The 25,791-nt window shown below is 41.7% G+C and overlaps 1 protein-coding gene across 2 annotated transcripts in view; it reads left to right on the top strand.

Moving 5' to 3' along the window:
* The window catches only part of RARG (retinoic acid receptor gamma), a 1,508,256-nt gene that overhangs the window by 555,894 nt on the left and 926,571 nt on the right, over positions 1-25,791 (top strand). The window lies entirely within an intron of this gene.

The following is a 25,791-nucleotide window of genomic DNA, read 5'->3' as shown; positions in this document are numbered from 1 at the left end:
AACTGGAATGTTCAGAAGTGCACTGATTCATAGACAGGACTTCCAGAGGGCTGGCAGCTGAGGCAGTGAGTGTGCGTTACTGTCTGTGTGCAGCACCAGCCTGCAGGTAGCATTAGTATTGTTTTCAGTCACTGTTACAACTACAGTTCCATTCTAACTGTTGACTAATATGGCTCTGATTTTTAAATGTACTGCACAGCATTACAAAAAATATTTTAATGTTTCCAGGACTCCTTTGTTTCTCTTCTTCTGCTTTTCAACAAAAAAGGTATAAAAATGCCCCAGACTGAAAATCACTATGCCAGTTTTGCAAGCATATGCAAACACAGTTAAAACTCAGAGCTGCTGTTTTGTAACTGCAATATATATATATATATATATAGAGAGAGAGAGAGCTAGATTATAAATAGATATATATATATATATATATATATATATATATATATATATATATATATATATGAAGAATCTGCTAATACATCTGTTATGCACAAGTTCCCCTTTAGGAAATTTGTTTAGTCTTATATTTGTACAGATACTGTACTCTACTGCTCCCCCTAGTGTCTCCACTAATACAACTCCAGTGCACAAGTGCTATGCCCAGATATATCTATTAACATTGCTGTTTTTTCTTATCACCTATCCTAACAAATTTATTTAATACAGTTGTTGTACAAATGGCAATCAACAAATCTGTTAGCACACACTACTGGAACCCCCATTAGAATAATAGTTACACTCAAATCTGTGGAGATATCATGTACAACTCCAGTCCCTCAAAGTAATTAGCCATAACTTGAGATAATTTACAAAAGCCCCTGGCAGCATAATATTCACAAGAGAAAACCTCTGATAAAGGCATGAGATTAAAAGGTTAAATTAAATATCTGTTAGTATAGCTGTTAAGCAGAGGTTTGAATGTGGTATATAACGATCTCTTTGATAATGGCTATTGTGTGAGACACGAGTTTTTGCACAAGGATACCTATAAAAAGTTATTACATGAGAAATTATGCATTTATTCACGCTCCATGGCTGTCATTTAGTGTAAATGATAAAGAGTGCTGTGCCCAGGAATCTCTGTTAATTAAATAATTATTTATGAGTAGTCCCTAAGAAATGATCCAGGTTTATTTGCTGAACTGGTCTTGTCTGCACATAGTCACAGGTCAATGTTAGAAAATGTAATATTCACAAGCACTCTCATTCAGTGATGTGTACTTTTCTGGTGATTTATATCTTTATTTCCTAACATGGGAAGTGAAATGATCCAAGGATGTTATAAACAGAACAGAGCTTCAGAAAATATAGCGTATGAGTCCTTTCAACCACAGCCTCGGCCATGAACATCAATTACAGCTATGAACAGAAAGTTAGATTACTGTGACATTATCAGATGATTATTTTAAATGATGCCAGTCACAGGGTTCTGATATAAACAACCAGGTACATGCACTAAAGGTCTCACTATTAAGCAAAACTCTGGATTTCCTGAGTTACATAACCAGCAGACTGCCCATCTGGAGAATGCTTAAATGTCTATTAATTGCAGTTATCATGGACACATTCCTCCAGTAAGACTTTCATTTGGTTCACTTATTACACGTGCTCTACCTAAAATCTACAGCACTGCTCAGGGAATCTCTAGCAACATGATTTATAGTACCACCCCCACTAACAAATTCATAAATACACAAGAACAAAGAAGAGATCTATTATGCACTATTACCTTCCCATGTCCTGTCTGAAGTGTTATTTTGTTCTACCCTACAGCTATTTTTATAATGTACTCTGGTCTGATGTCACTTGAAGATTTACAGTAAATAGGAAAAATGTGCTTAGCAAAACAGCCAAGAAAGCAGTGAATTTTTAGGTAACCAAGTCATGCACGTGAGTATAGTTAATAGCCTACTAGGTCAGTTTAATAAAAGTTTGAGACTACTATTCTGATGTGGGATTAAATACCAACAGCACTGTGTAACACTGCCAGCTATGGTTTCTGTTTGATTAGAAATAGCTTGCAAAATCTATTTAAACACCCAGGATACAGCAATGTTGAAGCTGCATGCTATTTCTGATTATAGAAGTTTTTTTTTTGCTCATTTGTACTTTGATTCAAAAGCTGATTTGAATGAAACATAAGTATTGATCTTCAGTTACACTCTTGCCACCACAAACTGTCTTTAATGCCTGCTAAATATGAGCTGAATATAATTCTGTAAGTACCCTGTTGCATAAAACCACAGCTTTACCCAGAACTCAGAAATGCCACACCCACGCCTGTACTAATAAATGTTCCCCTTTTGATGCATTTGCATATGAAAGTCATTGCTAGATTCATTTTTACAGAAAAGGTGTAAACATGGTGCCCATCAGGCTGAGTAAACTTAAAACTATGACTTCTTCTTCTACAATAGTCCATTTCTCAAATGAGGCCATTAGATGGTTTTGTACTGCCACTGAGCTCTTTTCAGTCACTGTTGTGCGTGTGACAGGATGAACATTTTCTTATCTTTTACAGGCACGGAAGCTAGATTTTAAGTTACGGTATGACTGGCAACATGTGTACAACTCAATTGCTGAAGCGATAGGACTGTCACTGCAAGATATAGATAGAAGTTCCCACACGGTTTACACATGAGGAAAGTACTCAGAGCCAAGAGCAATTAAATAAATGCTAACAATTAATGCCATTTCAAAAGGATAATAAGGAATAATAAGTTGATTGAATTCTGAAGTCAAATACTTACTGCATATCTGTAGCTGGAAGAGTTCTACTGAAATAAATAAGAAATGGAAAACAGTTTGCATTTTGTATCTATCTAGCTATCCTTCCATTATGACATAACTCAGTGTACAGACCACCTATCCATGGCTGCAGAAAGAAGTCTTAGCTTATCCTTGTCAGGGACCACTGAACATTCCTCTAAGATCATGCACAGTTGTGGATGTGGGTGATGCTAAGTGCTCAGAATGAATGAATGCTCTTGGGATGGTATATTATTTATTTATTTTTTTAAACAAGAAACATCTTTACTAAATTATCACATATGACGTAGGCAATCATACTTTTATATAAATGAAAAGAAACCATATTGACATAATTTTAGTTGCAAACATTATACATCACAAACCATATTGACTTAATTTTAGCTGCAAACATTATTTATCACATAATCTATCCAGTCATTGTCAGTCAACCATTACAGAGCTTATTCAAATCCTGCCTTCTTTTAAATTTTGTTCTTCCTCTGCATGTATTGTTTCCACAATTCCCATTTTTTCTATGTAATTTGCACCTACCCTTTTCTAAAGATCCTAGCTCCAGTTGTTTTATATCTGTTACTATATTTACTACTTCTAATAAAGTTGGTTTAGACTTGGATTTCTATTTTCTAGTAATTGCTTTTTTGGCAGTCTCTATCCTGCAAGCCAAATAAATTCTTGGCCTCTTCCCATTCTATTACCTTTCCCTCTCTAATTATTTTCTCCCAATGCCTTGGTTCTTTTACCAGTTTTCTCCAATAAATTCTAGCCCCCCTCTTGCCTATTGTCTGTATCCCTAATGAAATTTATCCCTAATAGGAGAATCTTCTTTCTCCATTCCTGTGTTGACTTAGTTCTTAGAATACTTTCTGCTACTTTATGAATATAATATTTTGCATGGTTATTGTTATTCTCCTAAAGGATCTGCATACAAAATCCCAGTCTCTCATTGTTTCTTAAGCTTCACCCCTGTTTCCTCATCAACCCTTTCCACTTTGAATTATATGTTTCTGCTTGTGCTATGTATAGGAGCCTTAACTGCATAGTTCTGAAATACCCCTTCAAATTGGGTAATCCCATACTGCCTTGTTTAATTGGAAAAATCATTTTATCCCACTGGACACTTGCCGTCTTCCCCTGCCAGATAAAATCTTTCAGTTCATTATTAATTGCTATCTACAACTTCTCCACTGGTTGATAAAAATATGCCAGACCTGTGAATAAAACTAAAGGGAATGAAAACATTTTAACTGCTTGCATCTTGCTAGCCATCGCCATATAAAAGATCATTCATATTTTCCAGTTTTTGTATTATCTTTTGTTTAGTCTCTTCCCACATATCCCTATCTGCCACACCAGAATCTTTTTTAATCCATAATCTTAAGTACTTCATTTTATCATGTCTCCATAAATATGGATATTGCTGAACCAATTCACATTTGGGTACATAATTTACAGCTATTGCCTTTTTTTTTTTTAGCTTCATTAATTTTGTACCTCAGAAAGATTCGAAACTGCCTCAAAATGTTCCACAACAATGAAATGTCCTTTTCTGGTTTTATTAGGTATAAAATAATATCTGCAAATAGAGACAGATTTTCTTGACTACCATACCAATTATATCCTTGAATTTCTGAGTCTCTTATTTTCTTTTCCAGTGGCTATAAATATAATGCAAATAACAAAGGGGAAAGAGAACACCCCTGCCTGGTTCCTCTGTGAAAACAGAAATTATCAGAGAGGAACCTACCCACTTTAATTTTCACCTCTGATCCCTCATATATCCTCCTAATGAACCTTATAATTTTTATCAGGGAATGCAAATGCTTCCATTGCCCTGCTCATAAAGTCCCAGCTTACTCTGTCAGATGCTTTCTCTGCATCAAGACCCACCAACAACTGTGGCATTTTCTTACATTCCGCTTCCCTCTGGATAATCAGTGTTCTATTAATGTTGTCAAATGTTTGCCTCCCCTCCACAAAACTACACTGATCGATGTCTATCAATTTTGGCATCATCTTTGCCATTTTTTAGCCATTATGGACATAAGCACTTTATAATCATGGTTTAGGAATGAAATGGGCCTGTATGAAGCTGGATCCGATGGATCGTCACCCTCTTTAGGTATTACAGTTACCACCTCCTTCTTCCAGGATGCTGGTACTTCTCCTCCTCTTAAAATACTGTTAAACAAAACCTTCCAGATCTTTATCAGTTTTTTCTTTTCTAGCTTCCAAGCTTCCAGAGGAATACCTTCTATTCCTGGGGACTTTCCTGCTGGTTATACATCACCATTTTTATCTCATCTCCTCCTATCCTAACTATTAATAACTGAGCCTCAACTACCTCTAATCTTGTCATATTTAATTCTTACATAAACATTTCCATTTGTACCTTTTCTTGATTTCCATATTTCTCTGCTGTATACACACTTTCATAAAATTTCCAAAATATTTCTAGTACCTCTACAGGATCTCTTGCTACATTTGTTGCTATAGGCTTCCTAAGCTTGGTGACAGCCCTTTCTCCTTTCTGTTCCCTGAGTCATTGCACTAAAAGTTTTTGTGCTCTGGCATTATCAAAAAACAGTTGCTTAACAACAATCTTTCTAAACAAATGCATATTATCAAAATAATCTTTTATTTTCTACTTAGCACTCTGCAATTCCTCCTCTACTTCTTCTGTGAGATTGCCCTATTCTGCAATACTTGAACTTTTGTCACAAATGGTATATCATTTGTATCCCGTTAGTAACAGGTAAAGTGTGTAACAATGCACGTCTGATTGTGTCTTTTGATAATATTCCCAGCACTAATGCTGTGCAAAACCTCCGGTTCTCATTACAGTTCTTTCCCATGTGTTGGCAGCTATCCCATACCAAATGAAGGAAGAAGAATTATTCCTCCCTGCAGACAGTTTTCTAGTGCCTTAGGTCTGCTCCCCAGCCTGGGCCTCCAGACTTGCATGTGGAAATCCATGTCTTTTGGTAAATAAATGCGTAAGAGGTATAGTTTAAGTCCTTAGTGATTCATTTTGCTTGGTTCCCTACAAGGTTCAAATCAAGCAACCTTGCAGGACTTGCAGATGATCACAGGTCTCAGTAGTGGGACACATATCTGGCATGAACCCAAGCCGAGGCAAGACAGCCTCCAACAAATGAGAATCATATAAATAACAGAGGCTGGAAATCACCACAAACAAGGAAGCAACACATTATCAAGACTCACCAACACAGTAGCAGACTTTAGGAGCTGCCTTCAAAGTGATGTCAAGGTAGCACCACTAGTACTACCAGAATAATCATGGTTGCATAATGGTACAGGCTTCTGACCCGCAACTTCAGGAATCAGGGTTGAATCCTGACCTCAAGTCACTGTCTATATGGATTTTGCATGTTCTCTCCATGTCTATATGGCTGTTTTACCCCATGAATTACTACTCCCACCTCAAAACAAAAATGTTCTGAGTATCTTTCTACTCTAAAGAATCCACAATTATTACATGTACTCTTGTCCTTTTAGTTTGGGTCATGACTATTCTCTATCTGTTAAACGTAGCACTTGCTCCTACAGTACTTATTACCTTGATACGGCACTCTTGTCATAGATAGTACCCCAAAAAGGCAACCCCCCATTTCTCGGTCACCCACGTCCCCCGGAATCTTTTTTAAAGTTTTTTTTGTCTATTCCTTCTAGCATGTCGAGGGATCAGTTGCTAGTGTCCTCTCCTGCTCAGCTGGTGAACCTGGGAATATTGAGGCAATGTTACAATTGCCTCATGTACACAGACAACCCTCTCCTCCTCCCACAAAACACAAATACATGCGAGAGATGCAACTACACGGCCAAACTGGAGGCTGAGCTCTCTCAACATAGGACTGGCAAGACCAGTCAGGAGGAGAAGGTTACCACACACACTATAGACCCAGTCTCACATATTACCATTACAACCTCAAATCATACACATAAACACACAAAGACATACTCGGAGGCTCTGATCAAAAATCTACCAAAACAGCAGAGGCCACCAAAGCAGACACCCAAACAACCACCACCTCAGAACACAACACCTGCAACACATAGACCTCACAGTCAGAGTGTCAAACAGTCACAGCCCTTAAGGCCAAACACAATGCCAGACACACTAGTCATTGGTGACTCCATAGTCAGACACACTGACGTCCCGCTCACCAGACTGAGTAATGAGAAGGTCACAGTAAGCTGCCTGTCGGGCGCTAGAATCCGCCACATAACGCAAGCACTCAGGTCTCTCAACAGCAGGTACAAATATGATTCAGTCATTGTCCACGCTGGTGTAAACGACCTGAGACGCACCTCCTTGGACTACATGAAAAGAGACATTGAGGAGCTCTCTGATTATGTAGCCCAGACAGGTATGACCCTGACCTTGAGCAGTATCCTACCTTCACCAAGAATGATGCCACAATACAGAGATAAGATGATCAGCTTTAACAATTGGCTTAAACACTGGTGTCATTCAAAGGGGATCCAGTGTCTGTCTGCCTGGGATGACATGCTGGACAAGCCACGCTGCTTCGCAAGGGACGGCTTGCACCTGTCACCCTGGGATTCCGGATATTGGCAAAGGCTCTTGCCACCCCCATAGTGCCTTTTTAGGGGAGGCTCAAATTCTAAACCTACCACCCTAGAACACAAAGGAAAAAAACTAAGGGTAATGCTGCTCAATGCCAGAAGTCTAAATCTCAAAATGCACGCACTCGAGGCCCTTCTCAGTATGGAGAACATCGATGTCTGTGCTGTGACAGAAACCTGGTTCAAGGCTCCTGAGAGCACCCCGGCGCTATCAGGTTTTACCTCATATCATGCGTTCGCCCCAAAATCTGGACAATACCAAGAAAGGAGGGGGTATCCATATTCATCAAGGACACCCACACCTCAAGACTGGTGGCAACGCACGATGCATCGGAGACCATCCAGGTGCAATTAACCATAGGCAAGACTGCTCTGCAAATTGTAGCATGTTACAGGCCACCCTCACAAACTCAGGAACCTCACATGGCCTTCCTGAAAACACTAGAGGGGATAAATGTATCACCAAACACCATCATACTAGGTGACTTCAATTACCCTAATATAGACTGGGAACACTACTCAAGCCCAAACACCCTAGCCCAAAAGTTCCTGGAATTCATAAACTCAAATGCCATGGAACAACTAGTCACCATCCCCACAAGAGGAGATAACATACTTGATCTCATCATCACGAACATGGGAGCACAATGTTCAACACCGGAGGTGTACCCTCACTGGTGAGATCAGACCACAAACTAATCTCGCTGGAGGTCCTCATCCCACCCCCACCTGAAATAAAAAGACCACAGTAAAGAACTTCTCAAAGCCGACTTCACACTTCTAAAGACTAGTGTGGTCTCCTTTAAGGCCCCGAGCCGGGAAAACAGTACTCAAGCCGCTGAATCACTTACAAATGCCTTCTACCAGCACCTGCAGGACTGCATGGATAAGGCAATCCCAAGCAAAACAAAGACTCTTTGTACCAAAGGCAAGCGTCCAGTCTGGTGGACCCCAGCCATAAACAAACTCTACAACAAAAGGAGGAAGCTACTACAAGATAGAGCAAAATCCTTAAAAGGTAAGACACCCTTGATCACTATAAGTAAAAACTAAGAGCTCTCATAAAATCATCCAAAGCAAATTTCGAGAGAAAAATAGCTAAAGACTCAAAAGACAATCATAAGGCCTTCTTTAGCTATGTTAGAAACCTGGGAGGAAACTCCCAGATATGCTCAGAGCTAGTTCAAAATGATGTGAAGATTACTGATCCTACAGACATTGCCAACATACTGGCTGACAGGTTCAGTGCAAACTTCTCCCCCCCCCAAAACGAGAGATATCTATACCATACCATTGCAGCCTCCCAAACAGCTCCAGCCCAAGTGAGAACTGCTCTCTCCAAAGCAAAAAACACAGCATCCATGGGACCTGATGGTGTCCCCGGCTGTGTGCTCCATGAACTCAATGAGGAATTAAACCCACAGCTAGGACAGCTGTTTAATCAAAGTCTTACCTCTGGATACGCACTCCAGGAGTGGCGCACTGCAACTGTGGTACCACTTCACAAAGGCGGTGCCTCCACCGACCCTGGAAATTACCGCCCATTAGCTTGACAAGCCTTATCTGCAAAGCCATGGAGAGGATCATAATGGACCTCATAAATAAAGACATAGGAATTTGCAGACTTTGGATCCAACCCAGTTTGGCTTTGTCAAAGGCAGATCATGCCTTTTAAACTTGGTTGACTTTTTGAAACAGTCACCAAAGCCATTGATGAGGAAAGGCAGTCCATACAGCCTACCTCGATCTGGCTAAGGCCTTCGATACAATACCCCATTCGGTATCATTGAAAAACTCATCAGCTTAAATGTCAACCCATACATCACAAGATGGGTTGCAAACTGGCTGAGTGACAGAACCCACAGGGTCAGAGCTGCTGGCGCCATGTCAGACTCAAAGCCTGTCACAAGTGGTGTCCCACAGGGCTCAGTCCTGGGCCCACTCTTGTTTGGCATCTACTTTTCCGAAGTACAAGCAAACACAGGAGGGTTATGGCTGACAAAGTTTGCAGATGACTGCAAACTGGGCCATAGTAGAAAACACATCTGACACAGATATCCTTCAGAAGGGTCTCACAGAAACGGATAACTGGTGCCAGAGCCACGGCCTAAAGTTAAATGCCAAACAATGCATAGTCATACCCTTCGGGAAAAACAAGGTTACCCCTAGCTACCAAATAGGTGGCAATCCACTGAGCACAGAAGAAGTTATCAGGGACCTGGGGACCCAGGTTGATAGTAGTCTGTCATTCGACACCCATGTAGCTAAAGTAGTTAGGAAGACCTTCTACATTGCCCACCTTATCATGAAGGGATTCTCATCTAGATCAAGGGAGGTCATAGTCTCCCTTTACTCATCACTCATCAGACCAATGATTGAGTACAATGCCCCATTCGAATGTATCTGACCCGACACTTGCAGCAGCTGGAGAGGCCACAAAAGTTCCTCACCAAAAGGATAAAGGGTCTCAAAATCTGTCCTATGCTGCCCGACTGAAAGAACTCCAGCTCTATTCAGTCGCCACCGCTTGCTCAGAGGTGACCTTTGCCTAACATACAAGGCCATGTCAAACCCAGATTTGATGAATATGCTTCACCTCAAAAATCTAGATCCATCAGAGCCACAAGGGCGGGAGACTTAAACCTTGACACGGCTATTAATAGGACATGCTGGAGGGATAGATTCATCACCCAAAGACTCCCTATGCTGTGGAACAAAATCCCGGTACATGTGAGGCAGAGCACCTCGCTGGCCTTGTTCAAGAGAAATCTTGACCAATGGATGGGAGATCGCAGATATACCCCAGGGATTACCTCAGTGTCACTGCTCGACAGAGGCACAGAAAAATAATGGGTATAGTTCCCCATACTAAAGGGGTGGCCTAAGCCACAAAACGATGGGCTAGGCTTGTAAATGCCCTCGGGCAGATAGCCTAGTATGAACCTATGAACCTATGAACTAAATTGGATCTCAGAAGGACCAGCTCATTTACCTGTTTAACAGATTAAATTAATTTGGGCACTAAGAAGCATGGTTGGAGTTTAAGAGAGCAGATTGTGAGGGATGGAGCTCTTCCTGCTGTACATGGCAAGACTGGTCCCTTATTTCACATTCATACCCCATGACATATACTAGCAGGCTTATGATTACTCAGACAATTTCATCAATAAAAAAACTATTGTTTTCAGGGATCTTCCTCTAAACAACTGAAACCTTTGAATTTAACGTCAGTGGAAAAATAGAAATATGGGATGAAATATTTTACATTTCCAAAGAGGTTCTACTTAGTGTCATGATAAGTGCTATTAACTTATTGGTTATAGGATGACAGCATTTCATCAGGGAAATAAGAAGACTGTCCATTACTTTACTGAAGGGGTATTGTGTGAAACTGATATTATCTCCCTCATTCGCTGATGAACTTGAGTTTTAAACTTGTGTAGCACAGTGTCTGAGCACAGCTGCACTTTAAATGGAACATTAAGATACACAGAAGACGATCCGATGATGGTAGGATTTGAAATCTATAGGTAAGCAACATGAGCGGACTACAAATGGTTGCCTTTCTGCAAATAATTTCACTGTCCATTTATTTAATAACCAGATAAGTGAGTGGGGAAAGAGAGGTGACTGAGCAGGATGAAAATGACTTCATAATGTTAAAAAAAAAACCTTTATGTCAGTGCTATAGCTGTCTCATCTAGAGCCTGATGCAGGTCCCGAATCTAGTGCCCCAGCCTCTCAGATTTTCAGGTGAAGTGCAAAAAAAAAAAAAGTCCTCTTCCTTAGTCTGCTGCTCCATGCCGGATAAGCACCCCTCCCCCAACATACACATTTCTTCAGTTCAAAAACAAAAAATGGCCTTTCCCTTACTCTAGTCCTACAAGCCAGATCCTTGCCAGAAACGACACTTCCTGATCTCACCCCTTAATATCTTGCACCTTTGGCCCACCCGTCTGCTTTAAGTCATGACTTGGGAACCAGGAAATAAAAACGGATGAAAGAGACTTCTGAGTTTAAAAAAAAAATTCTGTCATGACTTGGGCAGTTAGTAGTCACACTCTCAACCTACCACTTTACAGTTTAATACCTACAATGCAAATGCATTTTGGCAAATTTTCATAGAAAAACACTTTGACATTAGACAAGAGGCACTTTGCCTACAAGTCTAACTACTTCCTATTATACATCTATTTCCTATTAAACAGTGACAGATCATTGCTATTCAAAACTGTGCATGCTGATTGGACAGACCAACCAGTATGCCCATTGTAAATAGAGCATATACCAATCGAAAAAAGTCTGATCGCTAAAGTACCATTGAGCGGCCCAACATTTCTGTTGATATATGCTATAGAGGTCAGACCAAATACAAGAAAAATCAGGTATGTTCTGCAAAACTAAAGAAACAGAAATGTACCTGACTTTCCTTATATTTCTGAGTTGTCTCAGCAGGCTGTCATACCTCTGAACTATCTGGATTTTTAGAGAATGTCCACATTATCAGCTCACAGTACAAAAAAAAAATAATACACCTTCTCCATTGCTTCTGTTGAACAGCATTAATGTACTGTGGAAGTGTGAGAATGTAAGTCACACACACAACTGCAGTACAACTGCAGTACATCAGAAAATGTAAAAGAAAAGGCAACACAAAGAAACACTTCAGCGCTGTTAAACAAAGGCATTATTAAAGAAAGGTAAGCAATTCTAGTTATTGTTTTAAAGGTAAGCAATTTCTTTCTTAAATAATGTTGTTGTATAATAGCAATAACCCAGTCATAGATGTGGGTATATCAGGATTTACCCACAGTTGGCTATGTTTTATCATTGGTCCATAGATGTGTACTAGGCTAATGGCCCTGGAGCCTTTACAAGCCTATAGAAGTGACCTGGCATCGTGCCGCTCAACGTTAGTTCCCAGTGCCTTTAAAAGTAGAACCGCTGGAGTGATACCTGGGGTGAACTTTCTATTACCCATCCACTCATCAAGATTTCTCTTGAAGATGGACAGCGAGGTGCTCTGCTTGACATGTATGGGAAGTCTGTTCCATAGCATGGGCAGTCTCTGGGTTATGAACCTGTCCCTCCAGCATGTTCTGTTGATTGTGGTAATGAGGTTGAGGTCTCTGGAGTGTGTGGTGTGGAGGGATTGAGATTTCTTTAGATGTAGCATTTCTAACAGAGCTGGTTTCAGACATGGCTTTGTAAGTCAAGCAAAGATCGGCTCTAAGTAGGTGGTATGAGACAGAGAATATCTGAAGTCTTTTGAGTCTGTCTGTGTAGGACATGTGTTTAATGCCTAGGATCCTCTTCATGAGGTAAATCTGTGACCTCTCCAGCTGTTGCATGTATCTAGTGAGGTACATGCCAAATGGGGCATTATACTCAATGATTGGTCTAATGAGGGAAGAGTAGAGCGAGATGATGACCTTTTTCTTCCTGGATGCAATACCCTTGGTAATAAGATGTGCCACATAGAATGACTTTCTGACCAAAGTGGCAATGTGGTGGTCAAAGGAGAGGTTGCTGTCAACCTGTGTCACCAGATCTTTTATAACACCTTCAGTGTTCAGTGGGCTCCCATCAATGTGGCAATTAGTGGGAACTGAGATTTTACCAAAGGGATGACGACACATTTTTTTACATTAAGCTTAAGGCCATGGTTTCTACACCAGTCATTGGTCTCAGTGAGGCCTTTCTGTAGGATGTCTGCATCATTTGCATAGTTAATAATGGCTCCCAGCTTGCAGTCATCTGCGAACTTGGCCAGCCAAAGTCCCTTTGTGTTGGTCTGGACTTCTGAGAAGTAGATGCTGAACAGGAGAGGAGCCAGGACCGATCCCTATGGGACTCCACTTGTGACTGGTCAGCAGTCTAACTTGGGGTCTACTACTTTCACACTGATGTTCTATCTGTGAACCAATTTGCAACCCACCTAGTGATACAGGGGTTGATGCCTAGTTTGGTGAGTTTATCAGTAATTCCTGAATGAGGAATAGTATCAAAGGCCTTGGCCAGATTGAGGTAGGCTGTATGCACTGCCTTACCTTCACCCACAGCCCTGGTGACTGACTCAAAGAAGTCAACCAGGTTGAGCAGGCATGATCTTCCTTTCACAAAGCCAAATGGTGTGGGGTCTAGAGTTTGGAGATTTCCTATATCTTTGTTAATCAGGTCCATGATGATGCACTCCATAGTTTTACATATCAGACTTGTCAGGCCAATGGAGTGATAATTCCCAGGGTCTGTAGTTGCTCCCCTTTATGGAGAGGGATGTCTGTAGCAGTGTGCCATTCGGTAGGGACAAAGCCTGAGGTGAGGCTGTGACTGAACAGGCACACAAATGTGGTGCCAGTTCGCTTTGTAGTTCATGTAGCATAGAGCTAAGGATAGTATTGGGTCCCATGGAAGCTGTATTCTTGGTCTTGGACAATGCATCTTTAACCTGTGCTCCTGTAATGTTGGGTGCCTGGCATTCATCCGGTATTGTGATTGGCCCTTGGGGGGGGGGGGGGATAAAGTTGCAAATGAATTTGTCAGCCAGTATGTTGGCGATATCTGTTGGCTTAGTATATAGGAGGTACCATTGTGCAGTAATTCAGAGCAAATCTGGGTATTGCCGTGGAGGTTCTTGATATAACTATAGAAGGCTTTGTGATTGTTTTTAGTGTATGCCGCAATTCTGCCTTTCATATTTGGCTTTAGTGGATTTGATGAGGGATCTCAAATTTTTGCTGAGGCTAATAAGGGAGTTTTTCCAGCCTTGGGACTTCACCTTTTTCTGCAACAGTTTCTTCCTTCTGTTGTAGAGTTTATTAATGGCAGGGGACCACCAGATTAGCTTCCTTTTTTTGGAGGAGAGTGTCTTGGTTCTGTTGGGTATGGCTAGTTCCATGCATTTATGTACATGTTCGTACAGTGCATTGGTGTATGATTCGGCAGTCATGCAGCTATTTTCCATTGGTATGGGTACCATGAAGTTAGCCACATCTGTTGTTAGGAGCCCAACATCAGCTTTGGAGAAGTTTTTCAAGGCAGTTACCTTTGCAGGGGGCGTGGGTGAGATGTGGATTTCCATGGTGATTAGTTTATGGTCGGATCTGACCAGGGATGGATTGACTTCTGGTGTAGAGCAACAGTCATCCATGTTAGTAATAACCAGGTCAAGAGTGTTGCTTCCTCTAGTGGGGGTCAGAATGAGCTGGTCCAGGACATTGGAACTGATGAATTCCAGGAAGCACTGGGCCAGTGTATTGGTGCTTAAGTAGTTTTCCCATTTGATGGAGGGGTAGTTGAAATCTCCTAGTATGAAAGTATTGGGTTGGACCTTGATAGATTCCAGGGTGCTTAGGAACATGGAGTGAGAGTCTAGGGACATGGTTGGGGACCTATAACAGGCTGTGACCTGGATCGCCAAATTATCCATTGTTAGTTGCATCTGAAGTATCTTAGATGCGTTATGCTGGCCTATTAGTCTGGAGGCATGCATATCCTTTATGAATATGGAGACACCACCACCTTTGGAGCTATGGTCCATGTTTCGGGGCCGAAAGGCGTGGAATAAGTTATAGCCTGGTAGTGCAGGGGTGCTTTCTGCTGCTTTAAACCAGGTCTCCATTACAGCACAAATGTCGATGTTCTCCATTTTGAGGAGTGCTTCGAGTGAGTGCATCTTGAGATTTGGACTGCTAGTGCTGAGCATCATGATCCTCAGATTGCATTTATTTAATGTTGTTACAGTGATAATTTGGTCTTAGGAACACCAGCTAAAAATGGCACTATAGGGATGGCAACAGCCTTAGCCAGTACCCGGAAGCCCAGGGATAACAGATGCAGGCCATCTCTGGCAAAGCATCGAGGTCTGTCAGTGATGTCATCCCAAGCAGACAGATACTGGATCCCCTTAAAATGACACCAGAAACTTAGCCAATTGTAGAAGTCAATTATTTTTTGTTTGTACTGTGGTATCATTCTGGGTGATGGTAGGATACTGCTCAGGGCTAGGGTCATACTTGCCTGGGCCACATAATCCCAGAGCTCCATCATATCTCTTTTCATGTAGTCCAGGGAGGTGCATCTTAGGTCATTCACACCCACATGGACAATGACAGAGTCATATTTGTACTTGATGTGGAGTAACCTGAGTGGGTGTGTTATGTGTCGGATTCTGGCACCTGATAGACAGCTGACTGCTACCTTCTCCTTATTCAACCTAGTGAGTGGGACATCTGTGTCCGTCACTATTGAGTCAAGTATGATTAGTGTATTGGGCAAGGTGTTTAGCCTTAGGGGATTAGGTTGAGGGGCACACTGTGGAGGTGAGGTATGTGTCCTGTGGTTTGTGCTGTGTTGTGGAGGTTGAGTGTGTTTCTGTCTTGGAGGTCTCTGCTGTTTGGGTAAATTTCCATTGAGAGCCTACACGAAGGTGGGTGTGTGGTTAGTGTTTTTATGTGAGAGATGTGATGACTTTGCCCTCATGATCAAACCACACCAACTCTGGGTAAATTTTTATATACCCACATCTACTTGTGGGTTATTGCTTAAACATACCTATCAAACTGGATATGTTACAGATAACCATTGAATTACTGATACATTCATTATACCCCAGTAAAGTCTGCCTTGTCGTTTCTGATCAATCTGCTCAGGAAGGACAGTTCATAGCTTTTTACTGTAAAAGAAAACATCACAGATCTCAGATCTCTATAACAAGGTCATCTTCCAAGAAATTGTAAGGAATATTGAATTCTCCTTTTCCATCTCCTGATTCTTTCTCTTTTTCTGTTTAACCTTCACAACGTTTTGCTTACAGCTTACACTGTTTATACAAACTTACATAAAATAAAATGTTCTCTCATCTCAAACTCCTTTTATTGCCACTGCTCCTTCACTGTGAGTTGGCAATTTTTGCACATGTATTAGTCTGCTGATCTGTTAAGTGGATCTAAGCTGCCTCAATTTTAACCCTTTCCTGTCACAACGGTCCTCTTCTGGTATGTCTATGCCCTATTACTTATCTTTCTGTAGTCAGTGAAATTACATTTTCCCTCTTCTAAGTCATCTGAAATGTCACTTATAAAGTCATTGAGAAGAAATAGACTCACTAATGAGCATTGCTAGACAACTAACTCTTTCTTTTTCAGATGAGATTTGGCTTACTATTATCTTTCACTTCCTGTTATTAACCATTGCCTTTCTTAAATCAATATCATGGGACCTGTTTCAAAGCTTTGTAGGTGAATTACTAAGCTTTTATGTAATAATAATACTATTTGTTAACCAGACAGACCAACTAGACATACGGTCCCTTTTCAGGGGTTACCCAGGAGCAATGCCTGGTTAAGTATCTTGCTTAAGGTCACACAACGGGTGAATGAAAGCTGGGAGAATCAAACTCTACACCAAAGGAACAGCTAACAGTCTTAACCTTCTTTACCAACCTCCAGATGTGGTACTGTGTTAAGTGGTTTTCTATGATCCAGGTAGGCCACGTTCATAGTATATCCATAGTCATGAGTCTTAAAGTTCTTACTTTCATCTGATCCAACCTTCCCATTCTGAATCCAAGTTACTTTGGCCAATGTAACAGAAAAGTTATTCCTGTCATGGAAAGACTGATTATAAAACCTGTAAAATAAAAAGTGACTTACTATATTGTAACCATTTGTTTCTATTCCCATTCTTCTAAGGTGTACTAGCCTACTTAATCTCACTGCCCTTCATCTACTTTCATAAAATCCACACAGCACCATAAATGTGCTGCCATGCAGTTTGTTTTTCTGTCTCTTGGCAGTGTTTTTTGAAGCATTCACACAGACCTTGGATATTTCCTTATTACCACTTCCTGTACCACTGACGTGCATTCTTGCCTGCCAGCATAGTATGTGGTCTTTTAGTCTTGTTCATCTCCACTCCATAAAAATGCCTGCTTCAAAGAAATTGTAAGGAATAGTTATTCCTTCTTTTCCATCTCCTGACTCATGTTCCTTTTCTTCTTGTTTGATCTTCATGGTCCCCAAAAAAATGTTCCATTACTTCTCAGCCTGCCATTCCTAGGGTATAACTTACCTTTGAAAGAACCACGGTTCATTCTTCCCCTCCCAGCCTTGTCTTTGCACCTTGTACAGACATTTAAAATCAGGGTTATCACACATTCAGCTTACCTTCTATCTCCATAGTTTTTCAGATCTTTGATCTGCACTCCTATTTTCAATGCAATTCTAGAAAGACTGAGACAGCACGCGCGAAAAAGAGAGTGAATCCCTTCTTCATCTCACTCTTGCTATCGCAGTAGATACAAAGACACCTTTCTTATTTGCTGTCTCAGTCGCTTTTTCTTATGACTCAACCAGGTTACTGTTTTCCGTATCCCCCTCTTATGACTCAGCCAGGTTCATGTTCTCAGTGTAAAAAAAACAAAAATGGTGTAGTGCAAACAACTAACTGAACACATAAAAAAAAACCAAAAAAAAAAAACCACTGGAATGAGGGCATAGATGGTAAAAGCCGGCCTGTATTGAACACAACAGCAGTATTAAGCTCTTTTGTCCCTACAACCTGGGACTTCGTCAGAATACACCATTAACCTGCACAAACAATTTAAATATCCCTACATTAACTCCATAGGTTAATTAAGAGTCCAATCATTTCTCTCCAGTCACGATACATCCACTCATTTATAAAAAAACATAAGAGAATAACAATAAAAATGCTGACAAAAAATATTGCATTACTTTTCTAATTTTAGGAACACCCCCCACACACACACACACAAAAAAAAGCAACATTTTGCCACTTTAAAATTCCACAATAGAAAATAAAAAATTAACAGACTGCTGTATAAAATTTTTTTTTTTTTTTACAATCTACTGGCTCTTTCCTGCAACATAGGAAAAATAGAAATTGCATCATTTAAACCATGGGAGAACATAGCAGCCAATCTTAATTGCCACTGAGTTTCCTTCTTCCTTAAGTTATTTTTCCAATCACCTCCCCTTTGGTCTATCTTAATGCATTCCCGAATACCAAAGGTAAATTTGGTAAACTCTTTACATAATGGAATGTCTGTAAAGGGCATTGTTCTCTTTTTCATTATTAATATCATATAAATGGTCATATATCCTAGTCCTCAGTGCATGCTCTGTTTTTCCCACATAAAAACAGCTTCATTTTTTCCACTGGGCCAGATATACTACTTTACTAAATTCCCTCTTTGGAAAAGAATTCTGTTCCTCATTGTATTCCCAAGAGTTATTTCCACGTCCCTTTTAATATACATACACTGACTGCAACTCCCACAGAGCCTAGTACCCCTCATATGATCTGCAATTATACTAATTTTAAACTCTAGGAGCCGTTTGAATTTTGGGTACTTTTCCATTATCGGAGCAACAGATGTAATTGAGCAGTTAGACTGTTACCACGCTGTCGCGTCTACAACAGGCTGTTAAGAATACTTTGGAGAATACAATGAAACAACTGGTCATTTTTCAAAGTAAAGTCTTCCGAAAGGAAACTGCACCCAAGCAGTATCAGACATGTTAAATACACATGTAATCCTCCTCCATTTTTACTTACCAGGAGAGAGGCATACATCAAACACATACATGTGAAACTTCTGTAGAAAATGTAACAAGTGCTTTAGGCATGGCCAAAACTCTTCATGTTCCTGTGCGGTGCTGTTGGCAGAATGAGGTGCTGCCTAAAATGTAGGAATCTACAGTTTAGAAAACTGTGTGTGTGTGGGGGGGGGGGGAGCTCACTCAAAATATTTAAAGCTAAGCACAGATTGCTTCAACAGTGAGTATTATCTACAGGCATAAACACAGTGAAGAAGGTCTACTGTTGTTGTTGTTGTCTTTCGGCTTTTCCCGGTTAGGGGTCGCCACAGCAGAACTCTGGTCCACTAATGATTGGCAGTAGATTTTGATGAACACCAAGGTGCCAGCTCGACGTTCAACCTTCAATGAAGGCATGCCCATTTACGCATGTCTTTCGAACGCCCACCCACGGGGAGGACATGCAGACTCCACACAGAAAGCACTCCCCGCACTCTAGCCGAGAATCGAATGGGAGAAGGTCTACTACTCACAAATAATATTTTGCAAAGATGATACTGCTGCCACTGATGTACACACAAATCATTATACTTTCCCTACAGAGTGTCACCAAATGTTTTATTTACTGAAATAAAAAATGTGTATGCATCCATCAGCAGCAGCAGTGTCATTTTTGTGACCGCGGCCTAACATTCATAGGTTCATAGGTTCATAGGTTTATACTAGGCTATCTGCCCTAAGGCATTTATAAGCCTAGCCCAAATTTTTGTGGCTTACGCCACCCCTTATATGAAAAAATACTGTGCCCATTAATGAAAAAATACTGTGCCCATTAGTTTGTTGTGCCTCTGTCCAGCAGTGACACAGATATGATTCCCGGGGTAAACCTACGATCTCCCATCCACAGGTCTAGATTTCTCTTGAACAGAGTCAGCGAGGTGCTCTGCCTCACATGGACCGGGATTTTATTCCACAGCATAGGGAGTCTCTGAGTGATAAATCTATCCCTCCAGCACGTCCTATTTATATCCGTGCTAAGGTTTAAGTCGCTTGCTCTAGTGGTTTTGGCGGATTTGGATTTTTTGAAGTGGAGCATGTCCATTAATTCCGGGTTGGACATGGCCTTGTATGTCAGGCACATGTCACCTCTGAGCAGATGGTATGCGACTGAATAGAGCTGGAGTTTCTTCAATCTGGCAGCATATGACAGATTTTGGAGTCCCTTTATCCTTTTGGTGAGGAACTTTTGGGGTCTCTCCAATTGCTGCAGATGTCAGGTGAGATACATCCCGAATGGGGCATTGTACTCGATCATTGGTCTGATAAGTGAAGAGTACAGAGGAACAATGACCTCACTAGATCTGGATGTGAATCCCTTCATGATCAGGTGGGCAATGTAGAAGGTCTTTCTAACCACTTTAGCAACGTGAGTGTCAAAAGAAAGGCCACTGTCAACCTGGGTCCCCAGGTTCCTGATAACCTCTTCTGTGCTTAGTGGATTGCCACCTATATGGTAGCTTGGGGTTACCTTGTTTTTCCCGAAGGGTATGACTATACATTTTTGGTGTTTAACTTCAGGCCATGGCTCTGGCACCAGCTATCTGTTTCCGTGAGTCCCTTCTGAAGGATATCCGTGTCCGATGCACTTTCCACTATGGCCCAGTTTGCAGTCGTCTGCAAACTTTGTCAGCCAAAGTCCTCCCATGTTGGCCTGTACTTCTGAGAAGTAGATGCCAAACAATAGGGGCCAAGGACCGAGCCCTGTGGGACACCACTTGTGACCGGCTTGGAGTCTGACACAGCGCCAGCAACTCTAACCCTGTGGGTTCTGTCCTTAAGCCAGTTTGCAACCCATCTTGTGACATATGGGTTTACATTTAAGCTGGTAAGTTTTCTACAATACCCGAGTGGGGTATTGTGTCGAAGCCTTTGCAAGGTCAAGGTAGGCTGTATGGACTGCCTTTCCCTCATCAATGGCCTTGGTGACTGTTTGAAGAAGTCGACCAAGTTCAAAAGGCATGATCTTCCCTTGACAAAGCCAAACTGGGTCGGGTCCAATGTCTGCAAGTCCCTATATCTTTGTTTATGAGCTCCATTATGATCCTCTCCATAGCTTTGCAGACTAGACTTGTTAAGCTTATGGGGCGTAATTACCAGGGTCCGTAGAGGCCGCCTTTGTGGAGTGGGACCACAGTTGCCGTCACGACACTCCTTGGGCACGTATCCTGTGGTACGGCTGAGATTAAACAGCTGCCTTATGTGCGGGTTTAATTCCTCATTTAGCTCGTGTAGCACACAGCCGGGGACACCATCCAGTCCCATTGATGCTGTGTTTTTAGCTTTAGAGAGAGCAGCTTTCACCTGCGCATTTGAGATGTCCGGGAGGCTACACTCGGCTGGGATAGTTATCTCTCCTTTAGGGGGGGGGAGGGGGGTGAAGTTTGCACTGAACCTGTCTGCCAGTATGTTGGCAATGTCTGTGGGTTCAGTGATTTTTGTATCATTTTGGACTAATTCCGAGCATATCTGGGAGTTTCCACCCAGGTTCCTAACATAGCTGTAAAAGGCCTTATGATTGTCCTTTGAATCCATGGCAATTTTTCTCTCAAAATTGGCCTTAGTTGATTTTATGAGTGCTCGTATTTTTTTACTAATAATGATCAGGGGTGACATCCCTTTTATGGATTTTGTTCTATCATGTAATAGCTTTCTCCTCTTATTGTAAAGTTTGTTAATGGCTGGGGTCCACCAGACTGGATGTTTGCCCTTTGTGGAAAGAGTCTTGGTTTTATTTGGGATTGCCTGATCCATGCAGTTCTGGAGGTGTTCATAGAAGGCATTTGTAAGGGCTTTCGCAGCTTGGGTTGTGGTTTCCTCTGGCTCAGGGGCCTTGAAGGATACCACACCAGTCTTGAGTAGTGTGAAGTTTGCTTTAGAGAAGTTCTTCACTATGGTCTTTTTGTTTGGGGTGGGGCGGGATGTGGATTTCCAGTGAGATTAGTTTATGATCAGATCTCACCAATGAGGGATATACTTCGGTGTGGAGCATTTTGTCCCCATGTTTGTGACAATGAGATCTAGTATATTTTCTCCTCTCGTGGGAACAGTGACTAGCTGTTCCATGGCATTTGAATTTATGAACTCCAGGAACCGTTGGGCTAGAAAGTTAGGGCTTGAGTAATGTTCCCAGTCTATATTCGGGTAGTTGAAGTCACCCAATATGATGGTGTTTGGAGATACATTTATACCCTCCAGTGTCTTCAGGAAGGCTGTGTGGGGTTCCTGAGTTTGAGAGGGTGGCCTGTAGCATGCTACAATTTGTAGAGCAGTTTTGCCTATGGTTAGTTGCACCTGGATGGTTTCCGAGCTTCGTGCGTTGCCACCAACCTGGAGGTGTGGGTATCCTTTATGAATATGGATACACCCTCCTTTTGTGGTGTGGTCCGGGTTTTGGGGCCGGAACGCATGATATGAGGTAAAACCTAATAGTGCCGGGTGCTCTCAGGAGCCTTGAACCAGGTTTCAGTTACAGCACAGACATCGATGTTCTCCATACTGAGAAGGGCCTCGAGTGCGTGCATTTTGAGATTTAGACTTCTGGCATTGAGCAGCATTACCCTCAGTTTCTTCCCATTTTTGTTTTCTAGGGTGGTAGGTTTAGAATTTGAGCCTTGCCTAAAAAAGGCACTATGCGGGTGGCAAGAGCCTTAGCCAATATCCGGAATCCCACGGGTGACAGGTGCAAGCCGTCCCTTGCGAAGCAGCGTGGCTTGTCAAGCATGTCATCCCAGGCAGACAGACACTGGATCCCCTTTGAATGACACCAGACATTAAGCCAATTGTTAAAGCTGATCATCTTGTCTCTATATTGTGGCATCATTCTTGGTGAAGGAAGGATACTGCTCAGGGTTAGGGTCATACCTGCCTGGGCTACATAATCAGAGAGCTCCTCTATGTCTCTTTTCATGTAGTCCAGGGAGGTACGTCTCAGGTCGTTCACACCAGCATGGACAATGACTGTGTCATATTTGTACTTGCCGTGGAGTGACCCGAGTGCTTGTGTTATGTGGTGGATTCTAGCACCCGATAGGCAGCTTACTGTGACCCTCTCCTTGTTCAGCCTGGTGAGTGGGACGTCAGTGTGTCTGACTATGGAGTCACCTATGACAAGTATGTTTGGTGTTGTATTTGGCCTTAAGGGCTGTGACTGCTTTGCACACTGCTTTTGTGGTTTATGTGTTGCTTGTGGGGTGTCTTGAGGTAGCAGTTGTTTGGGTGTCTGCTTTGGAGGCCTCTGCTGTTTAGGTAAATTTTACTCAGAGCCTCCGAGTATGTCTTTGTGTGTTTATGTGTTTGATTCAGTGGAGTGGTAGCATTATGTGAGGCTGGTTTTGTGGTGTGTGTAGTTGCCTTCTCCTCCTGTCTGGTCTTGCCAGTCCTGAGTTGAGAGAGCTCAGCCTCCAGTTTGGCTAAATAGCTGCATCTCTCGCAAGTATTTGTGTTATGTGGGAGGAGGAGAGGGTTGTCTGTGTACATGAGGCAGTTATAACATTGCCTAAAGATTCCCAGATTCACCAGCTGGACCGGAGAGGAGATTGACAACTGACCTTTGGACATGCTAGAATAATAATGGGAAATCCTTAATTGAAAACAAGGGCCAGTGGGGAGTGAGGGTGTAGTGCTTTTAATTTTTAGTGCTGACTTATATAATTGCTTTAGTGAGCAAGTGCCAGGTAACTTGAGTGCAATGTGTTACAAGTAGCTAAATGCAAAAACGACAAACAGTAACTTTCTTTCAAGTGAAACAAGGAAATAAGTACAGTAAGCAATGCAGATATCACTAGTGATCCACAGAAGCGCTGAGAAGTTGCGTATTAGGTGAAATTAGCTTCCAGGGAAATAACAAGCAAACAAACAACAAGCATATAAACAAAGCTAGATTCAGCAGGCCTGGATCTAGTCTATGCTAGAGCAAACAAGGTGAACCAATTTCAGTAAGATACAGTTCAAATATTCAGGCACTATAAACCTTTAACCAGAAATTCCCAGCTCAGAAGGGCAGAGTCCAGCCTCTTCTCCCACAAGAGTGCAGACCACGAACCTTCTTAATGTAAAATAACTGGCCTGAAGCCCAAGTGCCTAAACCAGAACTAATACACTTGGACACTGGGCTCTCAATCAGCAGTTCCCAACTTAGAAGGATGAAAGCTACCTGTCCTGCCACCACAGTGCTTGCCACAAACCTTCCTAATGTAAAACAACTGGTCTGAAGCCCAAGTGCTTAATCCAAAAGACTTGAATGATAGCTACACTTTAATCAAGTTACAACCAAGCAGTAATAAATACCATTGAATACTTTAGAGAATGTCTGGATTAGTGCTCAAGTTACACAAACAAAGCTAGATCCAGCAGGCCCGAATCCAGTCTATGCCACAGCAAACAAGGCGCACTAACTTCAGTAAGAAACAGTTCAGATATGCATGCACTATAAGCCTTTAACCAGAAATTCCCAGCTCAGAAGGGCAGAGTCCAGCCTCTCCTCCCACAAGAGTGCAGACCACGAACCCTCTTAATGTAAAATAACTGGCTTGAAAGCCCAAGTGCTTAAACCAGAATTAATACACTCTTAGAATAACAGACACTGAGCCCTCAATCAGCAGTTCTCAACCTAGAAGGATGTAAGCTACCTGTTCTGCCACAACAGTGCAGACCACAAACCCTCTCAGTGCAAAACAACTAACTGGTCCGAAGCCCAAGTGTTTAAACCAAAAGGCTTAGAATGAGTTACACCAAGCAGTAATAAATACAATTGAGTATTTTAAGATGATGCAAAAGTAAAAGAAGTAGGTAAAAACACAAGTACAGTAAAAGCAGATGAAATTTTTTTTTTTTTTTTTTTTTTCTGAACAAGTGCTGAGATCAAAGAAACAGATTTGAGTGCTGAAACTAGAAAACTGGCTAGTTATAAGAAAAAAAAAAACAAGCTAGAAGGCTTCCCTCAAACACAGAAGGGCTTGAGGGCTCAGAAGCCTACAAATAGCCTGTACCACTTAACAAGAAAGGCAGGAAATAAGCTTAATTTTTTTTTTCTATTTCCCAGATGCTCTCTTTGTACACAGTAGGAGTGCCTGAAATCAGAATATGATCACACTGCACTCAGTTGAGTGAGCAAATGAGCATTCCAACCGCTCATTACATCTGTCGCCCAGATAATGGAAAAGTACTGAATTTTGCACCTCTTTTATTGATGAAAAATGGTCCATCACCTAGTATATTATAAATTTCTGTGTTAACCTTAAAAATGTTCCAATTTTTCTTAAACACATTTTTTACTTCTCCAGAAAGGTTATTATATTGGGGTCTATATTATAACATCGAAATTCAAAAACTTCGAATTTAATAATATCGAACACTTTAGTGTGAAAGCTGAGCATAGCGAAGTCTCGGAACATCGAAATTTTACCTAGGGTAAGATTTCGGTGGTCCCTGGCTTCACTATTTACAGCAGTGTGGTGCGATGGTTATGGACCAAGTTTAGGGAAGTGAGTGAACGGAGGATACGGATTGGGTTCAGGTAAGTGTGGTGTGATGGTTACGGACCGGGTTAAGTTAAGTGAGTGAATGGACTGGGTTAAGGTGAGTGTGCGGTAGTTAGGGACTTTAGGGTTAGGGCGCAGGTGAGGTGAGTGTGCGGTAGTGACAGACTTTAGGGTTAAGGGTGGGTTAAGTGAGTTAGGGTTAGGGTGCAGGTCAGGTAAATGTGTGATTGTGTGGATGTGAGGGTTAGGATGGGGTAGGTGAGTTAGGGTTAGGGAGCGGGTAAGGTGAGTGTGGGATACTTAGGGACCTT

The sequence above is a fragment of the Protopterus annectens genome, chromosome 9.part0 (genome assembly GCF_019279795.1).
Source record: "Protopterus annectens isolate FY-2018-M chromosome 9.part0, PAN1.0, whole genome shotgun sequence".
Lineage (NCBI taxonomy): Eukaryota > Metazoa > Chordata > Ceratodontiformes > Protopteridae > Protopterus > Protopterus annectens.
Note: the sequence above shows the minus strand (reverse complement) of the source record. Positions and strands in the feature narration are given on the sequence as shown.